Source organism: Canis aureus, chromosome 20, assembly GCF_053574225.1.
Source record: "Canis aureus isolate CA01 chromosome 20, VMU_Caureus_v.1.0, whole genome shotgun sequence".
In the NCBI taxonomy this organism is placed as follows: domain Eukaryota; kingdom Metazoa; phylum Chordata; class Mammalia; order Carnivora; family Canidae; genus Canis; species Canis aureus.
The window spans coordinates 39,749,102-39,776,543 of NC_135630.1; the positions used below are offsets into that span (position 1 = coordinate 39,749,102).

Below are 27,442 nucleotides of genomic sequence, written 5' to 3' on the forward strand. Positions count from 1 at the left end.
TTTTTATACAAGCGAAAGGCTCTGCTTGAATTTCACTTAAAACAGTGGAATTTTATCAAACTTCCAAGGTTTGCTTTTTTTTTTTTCCTTACCTTCGAAAGTTTCAACTAATATCTTTTCCTATCCATGTGGGGTGTCCTTGTGCTGTATTTCTATTTTTCTCAAATCTACACATTTATTCAAAATTCAGGAGACTTTGAACTCAATCTGAATTACCTACAGACACAAGATAAAATAATTGTTCTGAAGGACATAAATCTAGTTTCTCTATAAAAACATTTTGCAACCAAATTTCACTAAATTTTGTTTTTGGTAGTATTTTATTTTATATTTGCAAGAATTTTGCTGTTGATAAAATTCAGTCAGGTGAAATGTTAAGAAAATTATTGATTATATAATTCTTCATAACAAAGTCATCAATATAATCAAATATAAGTTGTTCAGACATTTAACAATTTTCTTATGTTAAATTTTAACTTAAGCCATAGAGTCCATAGAAATTATAGTCACTTCAGGGATCATATTTGGAACTGCAGGTTTTAAGGAACAGTATATAATTCACACACTAAGAAAGAAAAGCAAAAAGAGAGAGACAGAACTAACTGCCACTATATCTCATAAAGCAAAGACTTTTGTCACCATTGTAAAAAAAAAAAAAAAGATTTAGTGATGCTGTTAATTAAATTCTGAGGAAAGACATTCTCTCTCTTTTAATGCTATATTGAGATTCAAAATGATTTTTTTTGTTCTAAATAATTATCCACCGCTCTTGATATAAATATACTAAAAACTGTGAGAGCAAGATATTGGGATTCTTAAATTATTTTGAAGCCAAACAATTGCTGTAATCATAAATATATTTTACTTTCATTTGTTTTGGTAAAATCAGTATAAGAAATGTATGATGAATCACTTTCAGGAGATGCTAACAAAAAATTTCTTCTCTTTTTGTTATATGATAAAGCTTTTGTATTAAGATATTTATAGTATGTTCTAATGTTAATTTAAAAATTAATATTAATACTAATAGTTTCTAAGTATGATTAATGTAAAGGTAGAAAAATAGATAAATATAAAATTCATATTAAAAGTAAAAATTTTAATTGTCAGACTATTAATTACTAATACAAATTACATCCTAAATGATATTGTAAAAGATAGGAAACAGAAATAACTTAGATTTTACACAAATAGCATGAAATATTTTTGAATCAGTAAAAACATGTTTAATTGTTTTATGTATTTTATTCTGGAGAGCATCTTGTGAAATAATGCAGGAATGCATATTTTTATAGGAATTTTGAGAGGAGGATACTCAGTCATTTAAGTGACCTATTCCTTTTATCTTTGCCTTCACCATCTGCTGTCTTTTTTAATTATAAACTTTAAAATGAGCATATTTGACAGTAAGAAGAGAAAATAAAAAGATGTGAATCCTCATTTTGCATAAGAAATTATAAGCCTGCATTGATGGTGCTGCATCCCTGCATCCATACACACCTTTCTCATCTTCACTATTGCTTTACTCAACACATTTTGTGACTTTAAGTTATCACATTGCTACCCAGTTGAGTGCGTACACTAAAATATGTACTTTAGATCATACCAACAAAAAGAGATTATTAAAATATCTTATTCATGCTGTCATAAATACAGAGAAGCAAAAAAGGACACCTCAAAAGTAGATATTACAAGAGTGCACATGTGTCTAGGTGTCTGGGTGTCTGGGTGTATGAAGAGAAAACGCATCCTACTTGAGAACAATTCCTACCTGTGCTCCCCTCTAAATTGTACTGGTGCTTCATACATATTGAGGAATATAAAGGTAGGTCTCCGTACTGAGGTTGGGTCATTTGAGTGGGCCAAAAAGATGTTCAGTCAATCATCCAATAGACAAAGGAAAATCATTTTAACCAAAATAAAAGAGTCAAATGAAACCAGATGACTGTAAGAATCTGAAAGAACAGAAAGAAGGAACATGAAAAAATGATAGTGAGAAGAGCCATACATTTTCTAAACTTAAAAACGGAAAAACAAATATCTTGTACTTCATTTATATTTTCCTGTCAGACCATCAGGATTTATTTCTGTATACCATTTCACAATTTTTGTATGATATCTGTTCTTCGGATACTATTGCCCAACTGTTGAAGCATCTGTGACACTAGTGCCTAAATATCTTTGGACACAACAGTTCTTCATAGTAAATCTGTGATTTCAGAGTGCCATTATTAAGGCAATCTAGCACTGTATATATATATGTATATACTACATATATACATATGCATATATATATTTGTAATATAAATTGAATATATATGTGTGTATGTAGATGTTTAACACATACACACGTATTAGCCACATAAATCTATACATAACTTATTCAGATATGTTTAGGCAAACTTTGTTGTATCCTTTGATTTACAATCTGTCTCCTTACTATGACACAGTCCTTCCAAGCCTCATTATGCCAAGCATTTTATCTGCAACACCTTATCTTCTCCCAACCATGGTCCTGTCAGGTATATGTTACCATCCTCATTTTGCAGATCAGAGAGGTTAAGTAATTGTCTGAATTAACATAGTAAATAGGTAGCAAAAACAAGATGCAAAACTATGTCTGTCTACTATTAAAATGGTGGCCTTAACATGCAGAAAGGCATCTAATGAGAATTTCAGACTGCAAGGCATTCATTAGTGCTTATAGTTTGAAGCCCACTGGTCCTAAACTGGCTCTATGTGTTTTCATACAAGTAATGACAAGAACTGCCAAATGATCTGTATTTGCACTGGTTTAAAGACATATGATGAGGACTGCAGAAATGTACTTGAGACAAGCATAAATATATATTTTTATACTTTACAAAATCAGTCCCTGTTTTCATGAATCACTTTTTGTTTTGTTTTACCCAAACAGGACACTATCATACATTATTATACCACTGAAATACAAAATAAAAATGACAGAGATTTTTACATTTTCTTTTCCTTTCTAGTTATTTGATCAGGATCAGAAAAGACTAAGTTGAATTTCAGACTTGCTTGATTCAAGGTAAAAAGAGAATGCTTTTTTCAGAAAATTTATTTCTGAAAAAGAAATTGAATATAAATATACATCTATAGACTACACGTAGAATACATGACAGGAGCTCTTCATATAAGGAAAGTCTGTTGTAAATTCTTCCATCAACAGAAAATCAATTATTTTTATGTTTGGGTTTAGGTTTGAAGAGACTCTCATAAAAGTAGAGCATACTTGTGTTTGGTTGCCTGTAAAATAAACATTTTTTGGAAGGAATGATAATTGTTTGGCGTCCATGAAACTAAGTGAAAATGTGAACCTTGCTGCTGCTTCTCCCATATTATCCATTTGGTCTCCAAGGCATGTTTTTCCCCTCTATTTAAGACTGAAGTATAACTTGCTTTGCAAATAAGGTTTTGTGGCTAATTTTTAACAAAAATCAAACAACTTAGACCATTATCTGTTGAATTCTATGTTCAGAACTCTTCAATGGTTTCCCATTTCTGTTGTGATAAAATCAAAATCCAAAGGACTTTGTTTATCCAGGGAAAGTGACATAAACAGATGTTTTTTAATTTGACATTACCTTTACAGCATTTTTACAAAACATTAAAATCAATCATCAAATTTCAATATTCAGATCTCAAGTTATCTGTTTCTGCCTCAGAAAAATTTCCTTTAATCTCATCTGGGTCTCATAAACCCCTGACATATCCTATCATGATACTATATACCTTTCCTTTATAACATTACGTTATTTGTAATTATACATGTATTTTTTAGATTTGAATAATATCTAAAATTAATTTAGTTTAACCATGACAAGGAGTTTGGCAAATATTGCTCACCATTGAGTCTCCCAGGGCCTTCCATGGAGTATATTAAGTGGCTAATAGATGCTTACATAATGTATTTTTTAAAATGATATCCTGACATTTTGTGCATGAAAAGAAATTCACCCCAAAGTTAACATTAGATAAGTCTGTGTAGTATGTTATTGATGTACTCTTAATCATTATCTGATTTCTACATGTTTTGTAAAATATACATTGTCAATTTTATAATAAAACCAACATATTCTAAAAGCAAATGGATCAAATATAAACATCCATATCAATTATTTGGAATGACACTGACAAAATTCAGATTGCATTTATTTAAAATGAAAACTCCTTGTTTTGTATATTAACTTCTACTTTCCTCATTTTAAGATACAATTCCATTTCTTTGGCAAGTGCTCCAACTATGAAGTGATACATTTTATTAAAAAGACTTTATTTATTTATTTATTTATTTATTTATTTATTTATTTAATTTTATTTTAGAGAGAGAGAGAACATGTCTGTGGAGGTGGGGAGGGCAGAGGGCGAAGAAGAGGGGGCGAGAAGCTGAAGCAGACTCTGCACTGAGCTTGGAGCGGGACGCAGGGCTCAATCCCAGGATCCCAAGATCAGGCCTGAACCAAAGACAAGAGTTGGATGCTTAACTGACTAAGCCACCCAGGCACCCCTGAGTTGATATTTTTGAATCAAACTTTTTTTTCTTCTCTTGATAACAAGAAAATTGTGATTTGTCTTCTGTACTGATGACTTGATTATAGTTACTTCACACAAACCACATCAACTCATTGGTACTGACTTCTTAGGACCCATTTTGTGATAACCTAACTGGGTGCTAAAGACATAAGGGAGAGGAAGACATGTTTCTTGCCATGGATAAATGCTTAGAATAGAAATATGATATTAAAAGTCACTTTGCAGTAACTGCTAATAGAGCATAATGCTGCATGTGATTTGAAGCGTGAGGCAAAAGTTGTGAGCTATTCTTGTGAATACATAAAAAGTGGGATTAGTGTCATCGTCTTCCAGAAGAATTTAAAATTGAGCAAAGTCTTGAAGGAAGAGTAAGAATTCATCAAGAATAAAGTAAGTGGAGAATACAGTCCTGGCAAAAGAAACAGCACATGCAGTGAAGTGGCAACATGAAAGTGCCTGCTGTCTTGAGGGAATAATAACAAGAAGGGCATGGCCAGTCCATATGGCACCCAGGGGAAGTGTTAGGAAACAACACTGGGAAGGGAGATGGGAGCCAGATAGTGTAGCAAATCTTTTATGTCTTGCTCAGAAACTGGCTGGCTTGGTACATAGGAAATTTTACTGCAGTAGAAAGCAGAATGCATTCTAAGTATTAAAAGTGTGTGTTTCTCTAGATTGTTGCTTCAAGAACATGATAGGATCATAAAGCTAGAAGAAGGATCCATATGCTTTCTAGCCTGATTAGTTTCAATTATTTCAATGTACAAGTAAAAATTCATAGTAAATATGCTTTGACATATTGACAAGTATGAATTGACATTTTCTACATCATTCCTTGTGGAATTTAAAAATTCTCCTTTGATATTAATGTTGTATCTTGATGTTAACACATTAGTCTATGTTTTTCTATTTTTATTTTTTGGGAAAAATTCTTTTGTTCACCAAATGGAAATCTTGAATAAGAAACTTCAGTTATGATGGGGAATATTTTATGATTTATTTTCAGTTTTCAGTATTTATTATTAGAGAAACTTTGGAATCAGATAAACCATGTTTTTCATCCCCACCTGCTTATTGTCTTTGCAATGCTTATTGAAAATTGAATCTCAGCCTCCATTTCCTTATGAGTAAAGTGATAATAATATCTCTCTAACAACAGTGCTAATCACTTCAAGATGTATATATTATGAGTCAAAAACTTCCTCCTCTCTATAGCTTCTTTCTCATGTAACACCCCTAGAAAGAGTTGAGGTACAAACTGTGTCTTTGGAGGTGAAAAACTTGTGAGTTCATCAGAAACTGAATCACAACTGTGGTAGCATCACGTACTCCATCAGTGTTTCTCAGACTCGAGTATGTTCAGTACATTTTTAAGGATGAGAAAAAATTATTGCTTTGAACCATTTTTACTTTAATGTTGCTCGAACATATAAATGTAAACTCCTTCTCTTTACAATCTTTATAACTCTTAGACAGCTAAAAAACCCTACAAATAAAACTATCAACGCTTATATTTAAATTACTAAGAATAATTCAAAAAAATCTATGTTATTATTTTGCTGAAATGAAACTGCTGCCTAATAGGAGCTCAGTAATATTTAAGAATAAATACAGGAACACACATAGAGTCCTGACAGCTGACATTCACTTTCTATTGCATTCAGAATTCCAGTACAACAGGAATACACCAGGTTATGTCAATCGTCCCACCACTTTCTTCCATCTGATCTATAGTTAAGTCTTTATAGTGTTTATAGCCTTTATAGTGTTCCAAGATATCATTTATCCTTCAATTAGTTTGAGTGGATTTTTATACAAAAGGCAGCTTCTCTGTGTTTTTATTAGCCTGTCATGAAGTAACACTTTTCTATACCAACAAAATTTAATATAAGTATAAGCATCGATGCTGGAAGTTCCTCACAATAATTATCAATATAGATGATAGGCTTATGATTACACTATGCTTTTATTAATATCAATTTTAGTATTACAGTATATAATTTAAAATATGGAGAAATCATAGATAGCAAAAAATACTTCTACTAGCCATGAAGGTTCTGGAGAAATACAATATAAAAAAGAATTTTCTAAATAACTAAGATGATATGATGCTTGGAAATAAAAGGGTTTCTTTAAAAATATATGATAATTTCAGATATCATTATGCTCTTAATAGCATCTTCATGAAAAAATTGAAAAAACTGTTTTAAATAACATTCAGAAAATGTCTGCATTTCTTTTTTAAGCAAATCTCTATTCTAGTTAGTGTGCCTTGGTGAATCTTTATCATTATTCTACACCACATTCCACAGGCTCTGAAGAACATTCCATGGAAGAAATGACTTTCGAATGATGAGTTCAAGGACAATTTTTTTTTTGTCATTATAATAGCTGCAATTTTAAATTTAGATTAAATGTAGAGCATTCTATTACCTATTTTACAAAGGCCATTTTATCTGATTTTACTTCTCATAATAATGTGATGGAAACATTATTCTTTTTGGCAAATGTAGAAACTGAGGCTAAAAAGAGTTGCATTGGCTCACTGAAGTTCCGTAATGAGAAAAGGACAGATGTAGGATCTAAACTCAGGCCAAAGTTACTCCCAAACTCCTGCCCCTCTGCTGTAGCCATAGGTGTTCAGTTTTTTCATGACTATTTTTTAATAGGATCTGATATATGAGTTCTAGTATATTAATTATTTAAAAAGAATCAGCTTTATTTTTTTAAAGATTTATTTATTCATGAGAGACACACACACAGAGCCCAATGTGGGACTTGATCCCAGGAATCCAGGATCATGCCCTGGGCCAAAGGCAGGTGCTCAGTCAACCACTGAGCCACCCAGGCCTCCCAAAGAATCAGCTTTATAGTCAGCTCTACTCATGTTACTAAAAATAATTTTTTGCTTTGTAGATCTGATTAAAGAATCATCATCTAAAAGTATCTTTGCAGCCAGGTGTACGATTGGTATGCATTTTAATCAAAATAATAACAAATCGGGCAGCCCTGTGGCTCAGCGGTTTAGCCCCACCTTCAGCCCAGGGCGTGATCCTGGAGACCCAGGATCGAGTCCCGCATCAGGCTTCCTGCATGGAGCCTGCTTCTCCCTCTGCCTGTGTCTCTGCCTCTCTCTCTCTCTCTCTCTCTCTCTCTCTCTCTATGTGTCTCTCATGAATAAATAAATAAAATCTTTTAAAAAATGATAACAAATCGGAAACTAAAAATTCAGCTGAATGGTCATACTCACAAATCTGAGATGCAATTTTAGTGCTTAACATGGATACCCAAATTTCTTGGAGCTCTAAGACCAGGTCCAGTTATTTCCCAAGGCTTTATCATCATTTTCTAAGGATTAACATTTCTTTTTTTTTTAAAGATGTTATTTATTTATTTGTGAAAGATACAGAGAGACAGGCAGAGACAAAGGCAGAGGGAGAAGCAGGCTCCATGTGGGGAGCCCAATGCAGGAAGAGAATCAAAAAGGGGCAGAGGAAATGTGACCACAACGGCTGAGTATGGCTGACTTGGCGCTCAGCATTTACACCTCAGGGGTTCAGCTTCTCTGGGGGCTTTCAGCACAAATCCACAATGATTGGAATAAGTTAGTGCTTGCACAGTTGGTTAAGCTACATATTCTGTGCCTCCTATCCCTGTTTTCAAATAGGACTCTACTACAACTAGACCAACCCAGGATCATGCCTGGAGCCGAAGGCAGATGCTCAGCCACTGAGCCACCCGGGCATCCCTATATTAACATTTCTAAACATAAAAAGAGATATGTAGGAACTTTGGGAGACATAAAGTCCACTGATAATCCCCTCTGCTCTGCTAAGGCAAAGCACACCTGTGCTATCTTGGCAGAGCCACGTTTATAGACTAAAAGTGCTCAAATTTAGGATCAACTCATTTCTTTTTTTTTTTTTCATATGTATAGATATTTATTTTTCCTAAATTAAACACTAAAACATTAAATAACTTTTCTGTATCAGTACAAATGTTGCTAAGGAAGTAAAAGTGATTCAGAAACATGTTAGAATAGGAATTCTTAAACCTCCTTAGCCCCGCAGAGACACCAACTTAACGATAGACTGTGCGTTTGGTTCCAGACCACCATATAAAGCAAATACTATAATAAAGCAAGTCAAATAAGTTTCCTGTGTTTCCCAGTGCATATTAAATGTATGTTTACAAATACGACAGTCTGTTAAGTGTGCAATAGAGTTATGTCTAAGAAAAACTGTGTACATACTTATATTAAAAATATTTTCTTGCTAAAAAATGTTAACCATCATCTGGGCTTTCAGTAAATCAATTTCTTTTTGCTGGTGGATGCTGATAGTTGCTGACTGACCAGAGGGAATGGTTGCTGAAGCCTGGGGTGGCTGTGGCAATTTTTTAAAAATAAGATAACAGTGAAGTCTACCACGTTGGTTGAGTATTCCTTTCACAAGTGACTTCTCCGTAGTATGCGATGCTGTTTGATAGCATTTTGTCCACAGTTGAACTTCTTTCAAAATTGGAGTCCATCCTCTCAAAATCTTGCCATTGCTTTATCAACTAAGTGTATGTACCATCTCAAATCCTTTGTTGTCATTTCAACAATTTCACAGCATCTTCACCAGGAGTAGATTCCATCTTAAGAAACCACTTTCTTCACTCATCCATAAGAAGCATCTCCTCATCCGTTAAAGTTTTATCATGAGAATGCAACAATTCAGTCCCATCTTCAGGCTCTACTTCTAATTCTAGTTCTCTTGCTATTTCCACCAAATCTGCAGTCAGAACACATGCACTTATCTGTTAAGTTTGCTGTCTTATACGGGCATGGTTTGTGGCACCCCAAGACAATTACGATAGTAACATCAAAGATCATTGATCACACAGACCACCATAATAAATATAACAATGATGAAAAATTTTGCATTATTGCAAGAATTACCACGATGTGACAGAGCCATGAAATGAGCAACTGTTGTTGGAAAAATGGCACCTAAATACTTGGTCAGTGCAGAGTTGCTGCAAACCTTCAATTTGTAAAGATCACAACATTGCAAAGTACAATAAAGTAAAACACATAATGAAGTATGCCTGTATGGAACAAAATATCTTGATAAAAACTGCAGAAACCATGTAAGATGTCACAGACAGTTGTGAGCAAGCCAAGAACAGGCACATTGAAACAGGTAAGAAGAGCCATTTTACTTTACCCTTGATCACCACATCCCCAGGCTGACACAGCTCAGTATCTCTGGAGAAAAGCCCTGCTCATGGCTTCTCCCTTGTAAGGAAGGGAAAGGAGTAGAGTGTGCATCTGAGATTCTGGTTTTATGCAATGCTGCCCAAGGTACTGATTTTCGACTCACCTGACTCAGGGTGCTAACAGTATGCCTGGGCCACTGAGGAAAAATATAAAAATAAAAATAAAAGCAAAAAAGCTTGGCTGTGGCACAATACCTCTGTTGTATTTTGGACAGACACCAGAGGGAGCAAGAGATTATGAACTTCTGAAAAAGAAATCTGCAAACCTCCTTAATTGGGAAATTACACACAGAAACCCAGAAAATTCTCACCCCCAAAAGATGTTTTGAAGGCCCCAGAATCAGTAGGTAGGGTGACTGGTGAAATTATTGCCATGTACAAAGGCAGCCTCTAATGATTGGAATGGTGGCTATTTTTTCAAGTACATAAAACTTAGCCAAAATTTGAAAGGCATATAAAGAAACAGAGACACATAGTCAAAAGAATAAAATAAACCTTCAGAAATCATCTCTACAAAACAGAGATCTATGAATCACCTAACAAAATATTCAAAATAATTTTCTTAAAGAAATTCAGTGATCTACAAGAGAACATAAAACTAACAAAATCAAGAAAACAATGGACAAACGGTATTAACAAAGAGATAAAAACCACAAAAAAAGAGAAATCCAGAAATTTTGGAGCTGAAGAATGCAATAACTGAATTGGAAACTTCACTAGAGAAGTTCAATAGCAGATATAATCAAGTAGAAGAAAGAATCAGAACGCAAAGATAGGTCATCTAAAATTATTGTGCCAAAAGAGTGAAATTAAAATAATGAAGAAAAGCAAAGACAGGACACCTGAGTGGCTCAGCAGTTGAGTGCCTGCCTTCGGCCCAGGGCATGATCCTGGAGTCCCGGGATCAAGTCCTATATCGGGCTCCCTGCATGGAACCTGCTTCTCCCTCTGTCTGTGTTGCTGCCTCTCTCTCTCTGTGTGTCTCTCATGAATAAATAAATCTTCAAAAAAGGCAAAGAGAACCTGAGGGCTTATGTGATACCATAAAGTGGACCAATAGACACACTATAAAAGTCCCAAGAGAGAAGGAAAAGGAAAAGGACATTATTTCTTGTTTGAAGAAATAATGGCCAAAACCATTCCAAATTTGAGGAAGAAAATAGTTATCTGAATTGAAAGCTTAAAAGACAACTAGAGTGAACTCAAAATGGACCTCAAATAGCCAAAACAATCCTATGAAAGAAGAACAAAGCTGTAGGCCTCACAACTCTTGATTTTGAAACACATATAAAGCTACATACTACAAAGTAGTATGGTAGTGGCATAAAGACAGATACAGAGACTAATGAGGCAGAACTAGAAAGCCCCAAATAAATCCTCATGTATATGGTCAAATGATACACAAGGATCTCAAGACCACAAAATGGGGAATGTATAGTATCTTCAACAATTAGTGTTTGGAAAATTTGATATCCATATGGAAAAGAATGAAGATGGATCCTTATCTCATATATAAAAATTAAATTGAAATTGATTGAAGACTTAATTATAAGTCCTGAAACTATAAAAGTCCCCCCAAAATACATAGCTGATAATCTTCATAATATTGGAATGGGCAATATTTTCTTGGATAGGACACCAAACAAGGAACAAGAGTAAAAATAAACAAATGGATGTACTCAAACTTAAACTTTTGTGCAGCAAAGAAAACAAAGTAACAGATTAAAAAGGCAATGAGAGAAAATATTTCCAAACAATATATTGGATAAAGGATTAACATCCAGAATGTATTAAGAACTTCTACAGCTCAATATAAAAAATAAATAACCCGGGCAGCCCCGCTGGCTCAGCGGTTTAGCGCCACCTTCAGCCCGGGGTGTGATCCTGGAGACCCAGGATCCAGTCCCGCGTCAGGCTCCCTGCATGGAGCCTGCTTCTCCCTCAGCCTGTGTCTCTGCCTCTCTCTTGCTCTGTGTCTCTTGTGAATAAATAAATAAAATCTTAATAAATAAATAATTAAATAAGTAACCCAGTAAAGAATGACTATGTATTTCTAGGGGTGCCTGAGAGACTCAGTCTATTAAGCATCTGACTCTTGGCCTTGGCTCAGATCTTGATCTCAGGGCCTTGGGTTCAAGCCCCAGATTGGGCTCCACAATGGACATGGAAAAATAATAGGTATTTCTCAAAAAAAAAAAAAAGAAAGAAAGAAAGAAAAGAAAAGAAAAAAGACATAGAACTGTCCAACAAGCATATGAAAAGATGCTCAAAATCACTAATCATCACAGAAATGTAAATTGAAACAACCATGAGATATCACCTAACATTCACTAAAATAGCTACTATATTTTTTTAATTTTAAAAATAATGAATGGGACAAGGATGAAGAGAAATTGGAACTCTTTGCCCACTGTTGGTGAGGTTGTAAAATGGTGTCGCTAGTATGGAAAATAGTATGAAAACTGCATTAAAAAGTAAAGAAATAGTTTTTTTCTTCAAAAAATGCAAAATAGGATTAATGTGTGATTTAGCAATCCCAATTCTGGGTCTATAGCCAAAAGTATCGAAAATAGGATCCTTTTAAAAGAGCTTTTTGCACACCTATGCACCTTGGCATTATCCACAATAGCCAAGAAATGAAAGCAAGCTAAATGTCCACTGACAGATGAAGGGCTAAAGAAATTGCGGTCACAAGTACAGCATGGGGAATATAATCATTAAGATGCTACCAATTTTTCTTGGTGACAGATGGTGACTATACAGATCATAGTGAGCGCTGAGTAATGTATAGAATTTTTGAATCCTTATATTGTACACCAGAAACTAATCTACTCTTCGTATTAATTATACTTCAGGAAAAAAAGAAAATGTGGTGCAGACCTGTGTACAAACAATTGAATATTATTCAGCTTTAAAAAAGAAGGAAATTCTGGCAAATACTACAATGTGGATAAAACTTGAACACGTTATGCTAAGAGAACTAAGTAAATCATGAAAACACCATATTTCATGATGCCACTTACATAAAGTGAATAAAATAATAATAAAATAAATAAAAATAAAATAATAAAATAATCAAGCTCATAGAAATAGAAAACAGAATGGTAGTTGCCAGGGATTGGGTGGAGGGAGGAAGAGGCATCGTTGTTCACAGAGTATATAAAGTTTTACTCGTAGATAAAAGGGTTTTAGAGATCTGTTATACAACAACGAGTATAAACAATACTGTACAGTACAGTTAAAAACTGCTAAAAGGGGCAGCCTGGGTGGTTCAGTGGTTTAGCACCGCCTTCAGCCCAGGGCGTGATCCTGGAGACCCGGGATCGAGTCCCACATCGGGCTCCCTGCATGGAGCCTGCTTTTCCCTCTGCCTGTGTCTCTGCCTCTCTCTCTCTGTCTCTTTCATGAATAAATACATAAAATATTTTTTTTAAAAAAACTGCTAAAAGGGTAAACATATTTTTAACGAAATACTGTATATATGTGTTTATATTAATAATTACCACCATAAATTCATTATAAGAAAATCATTGCAAGGCTTACTTTTTACATATACTTTTTTAATTGGGCAAATTGTGTTTCTCTTCGTTTCTTCTCTTTTGATTGAATTTTTCTCTCAGTCAAAGCTAAAAATGTTATAGGAGTGTCAAAGATCTTAACGTCATTATTTTTTTAAATTTCAAAAATTTGACAATGTTATTTCCCTGTCTTTTTTTTTTTTTTCTCTGAACCCATGACAGAAATGGAGATATTTAACCACTATTTTCTCAAACCCTTCATATTAGTAAAGGAGATGAGTCTGATATTAAAATGTTCTAATATGGGGGACACCTGGGTGGCTCAGTAGTTGAACATCTGCCTTTGGCTCAGATCATGATCTCGGGGTCCTGGGAGAGAGTTTTGCATTGGACTCCCCGCAGGGAGCCTGCTTCTCCTTCTGCCTGTCTCTGCCTCTCCCTCTATGTCTCTCATGAATAAATAAAATCTTAAAAAAAAATTTCTGAGCTGGGCCTTTGGCTATTATAAAGTTCTCCTAGTCTGTGAAACATATTGAATACTTACTCACAATTCCATTCTTGGACTTTGGTTTCATTTCCTAAGAGAGGAAAACCATCTGCTCTGAAAAATTTCTCCACTTTTGAGCTCAAACCAGCTTTGCATTTTTTTTTTTTTTTTATCACAACTGAAAGTTTAGGAAAATCACAAAGAGAACTTTTAGAACTAGTTTCTTTAAAAACCATCTGAGCCCACTGCTGTTTTTGGATATAGTTTTTTAAAAAATGCAAGCATTTCATGGGTGTTGGTTTTTTAAATTTACACTTCTTTTTCACCAGGTTTAGTAATTTTTATCATCCCAGAATCATACAATGGAATTTGATTTCATATTTAATGACAGAAATTTGCACCTAACATTGTCTTCTATTAATTTTTTTCCTGTATTTTGACTCTGTGTTCTTTCAAATTCTGAATAACATTTTATTTTTCTGTTTTTTGCTGTTTGTCACTCTGACCTCACCTACCTCACACTCTTCCCTCATACAGGATAATATTCTCCTGCAAAAGGTACCCTCCCTGTACCAGAAGGAAGACATTCTCATTGTCAGAGATGGGAAATTTGGCTTTATTAAACTAACAACCCTTATGTTCTAACGGTGGTGAATTCTTCACCACCATCTAGCCTTAACCTTGACCCCCTTGTCTTAGCAATTATTCACAATATTATTTTTTCTTTGTCTAAAAGGTATAAAAGCTTCTGGTTCTGCCCACTTCTTGGGTGTTCATTCTCTTGTAAAGTTTCCCATGTACATATAAAAATTCAGTAAAATTTGTATACTTTTCTCCAGTTCATCTGTCTTTGTCAGTTTAATTTTCAGGCCCAGCCAGGGACTGTGAGAAAATTGAGGAAATTTTTCTTTCTCCTCTATCTTTCTTGAAAACAATTCACTTTAAGGTAATCTTACCTTTTATTTATTGTTGTTTCTGAATTCACTTGCATCCTACTTAAGCTTTAATTAATTTACCTCTCGTGCTTTTCTTAATTTTAACCAGTGAGTTGAAACTGTACTTTTTCTTATTTAATAATTATGCCTTTGAATTTTATTCCAAGTGCAGCTTAGGCACCACTCTATGGTTTGAGGTATAATGCTACAGATAAATCAGATTTTTGGTTCAGTTCAGCTAGGATAAGTTTTTATTAATTATCTCAGACATTAATTTTTGCCATAATTTCTATAGTTTTGTAATTTGGATTGTGTATTTCTGCCTTTTGAGGTTTGTTAAGAAGTTTTCATGTCTTTGTCATGCCAATAAGCAGAAAATAGGGTCACATAAATATTTTCCCATGCACACATTCCAGTAAGTCCATTCACATCTCTTTCCCAGACCTCTTTGTCAAGGGTGACTGCTCTCAAACATTTATTTACTTGTTTGTTTACTTTTCTTAATTAATGAATTTGATGAGATGGGAATGATCTAGTAGTTGGAAAAGGATAGAAATATAAAAGCAAGGAAAGATTAAGGAAACAAATTGCTGAAGAATTATGAAAGAATGTAAATCAGAGTCCAATAAGAGGATTAACTTGGGCAGAGGCTATGGCACTTCTCGTTATAAAAAAAAAAAAAAGAAATAGCACACAATGGTACTGAAAATAGATATTTGTTGTTTTTTGGTGACAGGAAATTGTCAGTGTTCCTGAGTAATGATTCCTGACTTTATAGAAAATTGGGATTAACCCCCAGAATTTAAGTATACATCTGTAGAATTTTATCACAGAAATATATTAAGTTCAAGTTCCTTAACGTAGTTTAACAAGTCTATGATTTTTACCTATCCTTCCTTTTCAGCTCCCCATTAACTAACCCATTACACAACTCTCTGATTCAGTTACAATACACATTTTATGATAAGTGGACCATGTGAGGATATCTTCTTTGATCATGCTCTCCCTTCTGCCTAAAACACTTCCTCATGTCTTCATATAGTCAATTCTTTTTTTTTTTTTTAAGATTTTATTCTTATTTATGAGAGAGAGCAAAAAAGGAGAAGAAGCAGACTCCCCGTTGAGCAGAGGGCCTTATGTGGGGCTGGGTCCCAGGACCCTCAGATGATAATTTGAGCCAGAGGCAGAAGTTTAACCTCCTGAGCTACCCAGGCATCCCCATATGGTCGATTCTTGTTCACTCTACAAAACTCAACTCAGTTGTTCACTGTTACAGAAAACCTTTCTAATAGTCCTGGACAAAGCATCATTTCATCATATCACCATGTTTTCATAACACACTGGATTTCCATGTATTGAGGCATTTTTAGGTTTCATCTGTTTGTTTCCTTCTTTGATTACTCTATGAGACACAAATTCTTTGAAGGCATTTTCTGTGAGTTTGGATCCCTAGGGCCAAGTGTATAATTATATTCGATTAATATTTGTTGAATAAACAAATGGCTTAATTAATTAATGTACGTTTGGCATATAGTTAACATACTTGAATAGAGGTATATATGAGTAAAGTGAAGAATTTACATGCATATAAACTAAAAGTGTTATCTTCTTTAGATCAACAATTGTAAAAGTTTAATAGAATCAGTTTAAAATCTATCATTTCATGAAATTGATAGATTGAGTGAATATGAGCCTAAACTTGTTAATCAAATGTCAGAACACTGAATTAGCAATCGAATCTCTGCTTTACCAATCTCCATTAACATTCATACATATGCACTTTAGAAGCACGAAGGAGAGACTTTAAAGACAGATAAAATTGTCAATGAGTTTATAGAACTAATTATCCCCAGAGTTTCACAGGGATGGTGTATGCAAGTAGTTTTAATAAAAGGTTGTAAAATGTAATGACTCTTCTGTGACACTATGAAAAATATCATAACAGTAAGCGTTAATAGTAATTTATAAGTACAATCATAAAAATAGTTTTTAGAATGAATTATAAGGCTAATTGTAAAGATAACTACCTTAATAATTAAATACAATATAGCTAAAGGAAATACACAAAATGAAAGTTCATAGAGGGTCTGGTAACCTAAACTGCACAGGTATGAAGGTATGACTAAGAGAGGAAAATGCTAGGGATGGGGCATTCCACAGATTTCACCCTTTTCTCCAGACATCAGGAATTACAAAATTGATCAGAGCACTTTTTCAAGACGAAATAATCTTTGCTTTGAAGGATATTAGTAATACAATAAATTATACAAAAGTCAATTACACTCAGTAAAATTCTTCTATTATGGGTGAGATGTTTAGTAAACAAAACTCTTGTGGGAATTCGATGAAAACCTCCAAGAAAGTAAAATCAGCCTACCACCTCATTATCATGGAGCTTGCTGCTGTGAATGAATATAATAACTATGAATGAGCCTATGAAGAAGGGATTGCACAGTTGCTTTCACTGCTGTATCTCCACTCTATTGACCGTATTTGGCTCATATCAGGCACTCATTTTGCACATGATTGTGATATAAGGAAGGAAACATCCAGAAATTAAATTTTATATGAGACTGTTATCTTGGGGTTGGGAATTTCAGCTAAGGAGGAGTTAGATAGTAAAGAATACTTTAATCAGAGAAATTATATGCACAAGGACCTTGAGGCAAGAAAGTGCTTGAATAGTTCATGTAATTAAATAAAATGTGTATAGTTAGATTAGAGATACCAGGAACATGAGGCTGTAGAGGAAACATGGGTCATATCCTGGAGGGTCTTTTTAATCATTTTAAGAATTGTGTGTTTAAGAGTTTGGGATTTTTCAATTATTTTAATCAAGAAATTTTATGTTGTCCTGTTAAAGTATGAACTGTTCAAGGTATAATTTCAAAATTTAACAATTATATCCTGAAGTTTAAAATACTTTTGGTGCCAGATATGATGAAGGTTAATGCATTAATTTCACTCAATGTGTAATTTTATTTAATGTAAAATAAATTAAAGACATCAAGCCATGCAGATAGGCTTCTAGAATGTGAATCTCTGATATTTGTGGGTCACAGCTAAAGTTAAAATCTACAGTCCCTCCCATAGAATTGTAAATATTGAGAATTTTGCCATAAACTGATTCACAATTTATATTATTATTGTCACCTAAATGAATACTAAATTCAAAAACCTAAACACAAATATAACTTAAATAGTAGTTGCTGCAATACTTTACATATTGAGCACTAGAAATCTGAAGGGCTTTCCACCACTCTAGATTGTAAGTCTAGTTTTAATGATTATTGTCTTGCACTTGAGAGATAGCTAAGGAGGTGCTTTTGTTCATTTTTAAAAGACAATGAAAGTACCTATTTTTAAACAGAATCACACCAAATTAAACAAAGGCAGTTTCTTGCTATAATCATAGCTTTTAGCAAACTATTACAAGTACTTAATCATTTTTTCTTGCTATAAAAATACATGAAATTTGAAAAGAAGAACATACTGAACAGCACATCTAATTTTGGTGTAGCCTCAAAGGGTCCTAGTGTCTGCTTATCCCTCTTAATTTATTTTTTTTAATAATTTTTATTTATTTATGATAGTCACAGAGAGAGAGAGAGACAAGCAGAGACATAGGCAGAGGGAGAAGCAGGCTCCATGCACTGGTAGCCTGATGTGGGATTCGATCCTGGGTCTCCAGGATCATGCCCTGGGCCAAAGGCAGGCGCCAAACCGCTGCGCCACCCAGGGATCCCATCCCTCTTAATTTAAATCACATCCTTTCATTACATAACTCCTCATGAAGAAGAGTGGACAAGATTCCAGGTTTAAAAATCTAGCTAACCTGGATCTAACTCTTGGTACAGCCACTTATAATACCTGTGTAACTTTAGGGATATTTCTTAATCTCTCTGAGTCTTGGGTTTCTCATTTATAAAATAGAGGCAGCAATATTTTAATCAGTCTTACTTTGAGTTATAGAAGGTAACTTTTATATATTCCTTAATCCCTCACTTATCTATCATATATAAGCATCTAATAAATAATCACATTTATAAAAATATTGGATTTCTTAATCTTCTCTTGATATTTCTTAAAAACTTCAGCCCCTAGTCATGAAGACTGACTACTTTTTCATGTTTTCTTTCAGTTTATATTTATATTTTCTGCAGGTAAAATTTCCATGTGTAAATTCCTTGTCATCCTACAACCTACTGAGAGCACGGTCAGGTTTTTTCCAGCAACATGAGGTAGAACTGAGGGCTGCAGACCCGAGATTATCTTAAAATAATTCTTAAAGGAAGAGATGAGAAGGAATACAGTAGAAGCTGATGAGATGTGGAAACAAATCTTTGGGACAGGGATAGATACAGGGTGTTTGGAACTGAAGACAGGAGGATAGAAGAGTGAGCATTGGGCAAAATTTGAATGAAATATAGGGGAAAAATTTCAGTGAAATAGAAAGAAATGAATTCAGATATCCATTTATAGTTTTTATTCTTAATTTATGATTGTTGCTAGGTCCCATAACACTGAAAACCAGGAACAAAAATTGTGTTAATGGGAAAACAAACTTCCCTGACATTTCAAATGTCATTATTACTTTATCAAATCTATCTACATTTCATAAAACTATTTGTGAATTCATAGATACTTACATTCATATGGCCCTTGCTTATTATATAGCATCATTTGATAAAAAGAGAATTATAAATAGCATTTATTCAGTTTATAAAACACAGACTATAAATAATATTTATTCAATTTTAAATATATACAGATAATTTCCATAAGCTTTTTGGAATCTGCTAAAATACATCTTCTATAAATTGGTAGTTTACAGTATTATACTTAGAAGTCATTTCCTATGGCTTCCCTTTCTGCAAGTAAAAGGATGGTCCTTGCTGAATCATTCATTTTCAAATCCTAACTTTAAAATATTTTTTTCCAAGATAATGAAGTATGTGTAAGTAACAAGTGGTTTCTCAGAAGGAGTCTGAAAATCATAGAAGAGAGAATATACATTAAACATTTTCTTAATGAATCAATTTGCAATTAATATACTGGATGTTATTTCAGGGAGTGATACCTCATAATTTATTTCATTTTACAAAACAGATCTTAAATGTACTTTCGGGATATTAGAAAGTAAAAATTGCTCATGCAAATAACATTTTGCTTAAGCAAAATGCTTAAAAGTCACTGAACTTAGAATAGTAGAAGAACTGGCAATAAGATATCTTTGATGTGATAATACAATATTAGGACAAAACCATTTTCCTGATTAGATTTTAAAAGATTAGAAGGTGAAGAAAGATTGAAATCACACATACTAATTTGGTTTAGAAAGCCTGGAGGAAACAATGTCCTTCATGTTAAAATTCAAATTTTAAATTAACAAATGTTTCATGTGAAGATAAAAGTAATTGGAGAATTTCTGACCATGCACTTGAAAGTCAGACAACATTTCTATTGCTCTTTGATGATGGATTTTTTATGGTTTTTGTTTGGTATAATTTTATCAGGATTTGTGATTTTATGGCAATTTCTCACTGGATTTGATGTTGAGGGTGAAAAGATTAATTGGTGCTCTACATACAGCAAGAATACATACATACATAAGAATAATTGGCAATTTTGTACACTGTTTTGTTAAAGATACTTATTACCTTAAATTTAGAGAATTAATCTCACTTTTCGGAGATTAATTATTTTCTTGCTAACAGTTATAGATAAAGGTAATGAAATTTCTGTTTTTCCTTTGGATGGTACAGCCTATTCAATCTAATTATAGCACAGAAATATTTTTGTTAGGCATAACTCTGTGGCTTTTACACTAGCAGGCAATTTTAACGTTTGTATCTTCAGTTCACTTGTGAGCTATGATTAACAGAGATAGTGTATGGTAGAAAGGTTGTTTTACTTCATCAGACATTTATCCTCAAGTGCATTCATGTATCATTCATTCAACAAAATGCTAGCCAAATCACTGTCATTAAATGCAAAGAAAGAAATAATCAATAGGTGATTTACTGGACTGATTAAAGTCATTCAGTTATTCAACAAACAACCCTAGCTAACTGTGATTGTCAGCCTCCAGGACAGTGAAAGAAGACAATAAATTGTCAGGTTAAGTCATAGGTTTGGGGGGTCAAAAACTAGTTTGAATGCAGTAATAAACAAAGCATGTATTTTAATATGCTCCTAATAGGACTTAGTTAAATATATAATCAAATAATTCTGCTTCGTGAATACTCAGGAGATTATGCGGCCTCTCTTTGAATAAATAGATATTCAGCATTCTTACCTGTAACAACTGAACTCTGAACAATGAACTCAGAGCACATGAACAATGATATTTTTGTCTTTTCCTTCAGGTAGATGGAAAATATTGAGATGAATTAGCTTTAGTGTTCATACTCATATTCTTAGCTGCCCTTCTCAGGCAAGGTCTTATATTAAATTAGTAAGAATAAATAGGACTTTTCTGGTTTCCAGTTCCGCATATCATGAGGTTGGAAGTCACCACTGTCCTAACAAGTAAAAAGCTGAACAGGTGGAAATATCAACAACTCTTCTTAGACTCTTAAGAGAGAGGGCATAGTGCAAACCACTGCCCCCAGTGTTGGAGAGACAGGTAAATACAGAAAGTTGAGGCTTACTAGAGCAAAGACTCACAAGCAGAAACCATGCAGGAACCAGAGCTGGGGTAGAGAAACCTGAACTGTAATTGATAAATTTCTGGAAGCTCAGTGTGAACCACTGGAAGTAGAGCCTCTTAACTCACAATGTGGTACCACCAGGACATCAGCCAGGTTTTCTCAGTAAATATGAGAGAAGAAGCCTTTGGGGCTTGCAGGAGGGGGAGGGAAAGAAGCCATTTTTGAAATATACCAGAGCGCTCTGTTCTTTTTCACAGGAATCTGGTTAAGCAGAGCCTAATCTGCTAAAGTATTATCTGAGCCTAATTGACTTGGGGAAGGGAAATACCCAATTGCAGTCCACTCCACCTGTCCTTTCCATCATAAGGGGAGGAGAAAAAGAAATTGGGAAATAGTTGTCAAGTTCCCAGTCCAGGGGTATAAACTCACAAAGATAGTGAGACTTCATCTCAGGTTACAGAATGCTTCCCCCATCACACGTATACATCTCACCACCACATTACTAAAGGCCTATTTAGAGTGGTAAAAGGTCTTTTTATCCAGTACAGAACAAAATGTCCAAGGACCATGGAACAACTACAAAATATATAACATACACTCTTAATAAGAACACCAGAAGGGAGAGAGAAAGGATCAGAAGAAATATTTGAAACAATAAGGACTAAGATTTTCCCCCAAATTAATGTCAGATAGCTAGGAAACCCAGAGTACATTTTTATTTCTCTTATTCTTAATTAATTCTTCATTTTCAAGTCTGCTTTGTCTGAAATTAAAATAGCTTCTCTTGCTTTCTTTTCATTAGTGTTAGCATAATATATTTTCTTCCTTCATTTACTTATAATCTAAATGTGTCTTTATGTTTAAAATGGTTAATTGTAGACAACACAGAGTTGGATGGTGCTTTTCAATTCCTTTTGAGACTTTCTTTTACTTGGTGCATTGGACCATTGACTTTCAAAGTGGTTATTGAGATAGCTGAATTAATATCTATTATATATGTTACTATTTTCTATTGGGTGACCTTGTTCTTGGTACCTATTTTTGTTGTTTGTGTCTTTTCTATTTGTGTGTGTGTGTGTGTGTGTGTGGTTTAACTGAGCATTTTATATGATTCCATTTTTTCTTCTATTTTATCCTATCAATTACATTTCTGTTTTTGTTTGTTTGTTTTAATGATTGCCCTATCAAGTTTGCAATATACATTTACAACTAATCCAAGTCCATTTTTTAATAATGCTATACCACTCCACAGGTAGTGTGAGTACCATAAATAATGAAATAATTCTATTTCTTCCTTTCTGTCCCTTACATTTTTCCTGTCATTTCACTTATATATATGTGTACATGTATGCATAAGATATACACATAGCTTAAATAATCAAATAACTTGTTAGTATTCTGCATAAACTGTCATCTGTTAGATCAAATAAGAATAAGATAAACATTTTCATTTTACCCATATTTATTCCCTCTTTGATGCACTTCTATTATTTATGTATGTTCAAGTTACTGACCTGTATCGTCTTGATTCTCTCTAAAAAAATTAACATTTCTTGCAAGGCGGGTCAATAAAGTGCCTCAATTTTTATTTCTCCTCGAAAGTGCTGGATAATGTATTTTATAGATGTCAATTATGTCCAGATGATTGATAATGTTGTTGAGTTCAACTATGTTCTTAATGATTTTCTGCCTGCTGGATCTGTCCATTTCTGAAAGAGGGGAAGTGAAATCTCCAACTGATAGTGAACTTGTCTATTTCTCCTTGTGATTCTACAAGTTTTTAGCTCATATAGTTTGATGCTCTGTTATCTGGTGTATACACATTAAGGACTGTCCCTGTAGTATACAGCATCCAACTGAGGATCCACACTTTTCACAAGCTTACATGGATCACATTCTGGGCCACAAAACAAACCTTAATATTTTTTTAAAATGTAATTTCAACTTGCTGACATATAGTATAATGCCAAGTGCTCATCACATCATGTGCACTCCTCAATAAATTTAAAAGAAAGGAAATCATACAGTGTGTGCTCTAGTACAATTGAATTAAACCAGAAACCACTAACAGAAAGGTAACTGGAAAATGTGAAGACTAAACAGCATACTTCAAAATGACATAGGGATTGAAGAAGTAATCTCAAGAAAAATTTTAAAATACTTTCAAATAAATAAAAACAAAAATGCAACATATAAATATATGAGAAGCAGTAAAAGGAGTACTTAGAGGGAAATTTACAGCATTGAATGCACATATTAGAAAAAAGGATCTAACATAGGTATTGTAGGTTTCTGTCTTAAGAAAGTTTAAAAAGCAAAAAAAAAAAAAAAGGAAAAAAATTAAAAAAAAAGAAAGTTTAAAAAGCAAATTAAGTCCAAAGAAAGCAGAATAAAAGAAATAATAAAAATTAGAGCAGAAATCAGCAAAATTGAAAACAGGAAAATAATAGAAAAAAATCAATGAAGACAACAGGTGATTCTTCAAAAAGATAAAAAAATTATAAATATTTTGGCTAAGAGAAAAAAAAGAGAGGAGACACAAATTACTAATATCAGAAATGAAAGAGAGGACATCACTACATATCCCATGTAAATTAAACGATAATAAGGAACACTATGAACAGCTCCCCATAAATCTGATAACCTAGATAAAATGGACCAATTTCTTGAAAGACACAATCTGCAAAAACTCATACAAGAGGAAATACACAAGCTTAGTAAGCCCATGTATATTAAATAAATTGAATCTATCATTATTAAACTTCCAAAATAGAAAGAAAAGAAAAAAGCCACCGGGCCCAGATGGGTTCACTGATGAATTCTACCAAAAATTTAAGGGAGAAATATCTACAATTTCTTTCAAAGGATAGAAGCATAGGAAATACTTCCTTACTCATTCTATGAGACTAACATTATTCTAATACCAAAACCAGACAAAAACATCACAAGAAAACTAAAGACCGATATCTCTCATAATCATAGATGTAAAAACCTTAACAAAATACTAACAAATTGAATTCAATAATGTATAAAAAATTAAGAGAATTGTACACTTTGGCCAAGTAGAATTTATGTCAGGTACACATGGCCAGTTCAACTTTGAAAATAAATTAATATAATCCACAAAAATCAACAGGCTAAAAGGAAAAATCACATAATCATGTCAATAGATGCAGAAAAAGCATTTTGTAAAATTTAATACCCATTCACAATAAAAAACTCTCAGTAAATTAGGCATACAGAAGAATTCCTTTCCCACAAATAAAGGATATCTATAAAAAATCCACAGTTAATATCATATTTAATGGTGAGAAACTTGGGGTGCCTGGGTGGCTCAGCAGTTGAGTATCTGCCTTCTTCCCAGAGCGTGATCCTGGAGTCCCAGGATGGAGTCCCACATCAGGCTCCCTGCATGTAGCCTCCTTCTCCCTCTGCCTGTGTCTCTGCTTCTCTCTCTGGGTCTCTCATGAATAAATAAATAAAATCTTTTAAAAAATGGTGAGAAACTTGAAGGTTTTCCATTAAGATCACATATAAGGCCAGGGTTTTCCCTCCAACCATTTGTTTTCAACATCATGCTCAAAGTCCTTGTTAATACCACAAGTCAAGAAAAGGAGAGAAAAGTACATAGATTGAGAAAGAAAATATAAAGCTGCTTTTATTTAAAAATTACATGACCATCTATGAAGAAAATCCAAAACAACTGACAAAAACTTCCTGAAATTAATAATTGATCATACCAAGTTTGGAAATTACAAGGTTAATATACAAAAGTCAATGCTCTCCTATATGCCAACAGTGACAACTGGAATTGAAAATTTAAAAATATACCATTCATATTAGCACCCCCAAATAAAATTCTGAAGTATAAATCTAAAAAAAATGTGCAAGATCTGTATGCAGTATAAAATAAAACTCTGATGAACAAAATCAAAGAAAATCAATAAATGCAGAGATATTCCATTTCATGGATAGGAAGATTCAATATTGTCAAGATATCAGCTCTTCCCAAATTGACATACAGATTCAATGCAACCCCAATCAAAATTCCAGCTAGATATTTTGTGGATATTGACAAACTAATTCTAAATTTTATATGGTAAGCAAAAGACTCAGAATAGCCAACATAAAATTTTAATATTATGTAGAAGAACAAAGCTGGAGAACTGAAACTATAAAACTTCTAGATTTACTTTAAGCTATAGTAATTGAGATATTATTGGTGAGAGAACAGACACACATATCAACAGAACAGAATGGAAAGCCCAGAAAAAGACTACCATAAATAAAGTCAACTGATCTTTGACAGAGGAACAAAAGCAATACAATGGAGCAAAGATATTTTCTTTGACGAATGGGACTGGAACAACTGAATATTGACATGCCAAATTAAATAAATAATAATCTAAATGCAGAACATAGACTCTTCACAAAAATTAACTCAAAATGGATCGTAAGCTTAAATGTAAAATGTAAAATTTAGAAGACAACATAAAAGAAACCCTAGATGAACTTGGGTATGTGAATGACTTTTCAAATATAACACCAAAGACATGATCCATGAAAGAATAATTGATAAACTGGACTTCATTAAAATTAAAAACTTCTGACTTCTGCACCATGAAAGACAATGTCAAGAGAATACAAGTCATGGACTAGGAGAAAATATTTTCAAAAACACATCTGATAAAGGGCTGTTATACAAAATATACAAAGAACACTTAAAACTCAAGAAAAGAAACCATATTTAAAAATGATGTCAGTGAATTTAACAAACAACTCACTAAAGATGTTATATGGATGGCAAAAATGTATATAAAAAGAGGTTCCATAACAAATGTCATTATGGCAATGAAAACTAAAAGAACAACGAATACCACTATACATCTATTAGAATGGCCACAATTCAGAACACTAATACAACCACAAATGCTAACAAGGATATGGAGCAATAGAAACTCTCAGACAGGGCAGCCTGGGTGGCTCAGCGGTTTAGCACCGCGTTCAGCCCAGCGCCTGATCCTGGAGTCCTGGGATCGAGTCCCACGTTGGGCTCCCTACATGGAGCCTGCTTCTCCCTCTGCCTGTGCCTCTGCCCCTCTTTCTCTGTCTCATAAATAAATAAAATATATTTTTTAAAGAAACTCATACATTTCTTGTGGGAATGCAAAATGGGACAGCCAATCTGAAAAACAATATGGCAGTTTCTTATAAAATTAAACATACTCTTACCATACAAACTAGTAATCACAATTCTTGCCATTAACCTCAAAGATCTCAAAACTTTTGTCCATATAAAAATCTGCACAAGGATGTTCACAGCAGCTTTATTCATAAGTGTGTAAACTTGGAAATAACCAAGATGTCCTACAGTAGGTAAATGAATAAACCGTGGTACATCTAGATAATGGAATATTTTATTTAGCATTAAAAAGAAGCGAGCAATTTAAGCTATGAAGAGAAATGGAGGGACATAAAATGCACATTACTAAAAAGCTACATACTATATATTTCCAACAATATGACCTTTTGGAAAAGGCAAAACTATCGACTACAAAGTCAGTAGTTGACAGGGGTAGAAGGTACAACTGAATTGGTGCAGCACAGAGAATTTTCAGGGCAGTAAAAATATTCTGTATGATATTACAATGATGCATATGTCATTATACATTTGTCAAAATCCATAGAATATACAACAATAACAGTGAACTCTAAGATAAACTGTAGACTTTGGGTGACTATGATGGGCTAATGCAAATTAATCAATCCTTGGTAAAAAATGTGCTATTTTGGTGAGTGATATTAATGGTGACAATGGGGGAAGTTCTGAATGTGTCAGGCTAGAGATTATATGGGCAATTTCTGTATATTCCTCTCAATTTTGTAGTAAACCTGAAACTGATCTTTTTAAAAAAAAGTCTTAAAAAGAATAAATAAGATTGTTTAAGACCAGCTTTTCCTGGGGACACCTGGGTGGCTCATCTGATTTTGGCTTAGGTAATGGTCTCGGGGTCCTGTGATTGAGCCCTG

The 27,442-nt window shown here is 33.6% G+C and overlaps 1 long non-coding RNA gene across 19 annotated transcripts in view; it reads right to left on the bottom strand.

The window, feature by feature from the left end:
• LOC144291720 (uncharacterized) overlaps window positions 1-27,442 on the bottom strand; it is a 223,444-nt gene that overhangs the window by 53,966 nt on the left and 142,036 nt on the right. For 3 of the 19 annotated variants that reach the window (XR_013359137.1, XR_013359129.1, XR_013359128.1), the window contains one exon: window positions 1,772-1,955. The exons of 15 other annotated variants lie outside the window; for them this stretch is intronic. This is a non-coding gene — a long non-coding RNA (uncharacterized LOC144291720). Of the gene's footprint in view, window positions 1-92; window positions 217-1,771; window positions 1,956-27,442 lie in introns of all 19 variants that reach the window. One more of the 19 variants, XR_013359131.1, reaches the window with a different exon arrangement.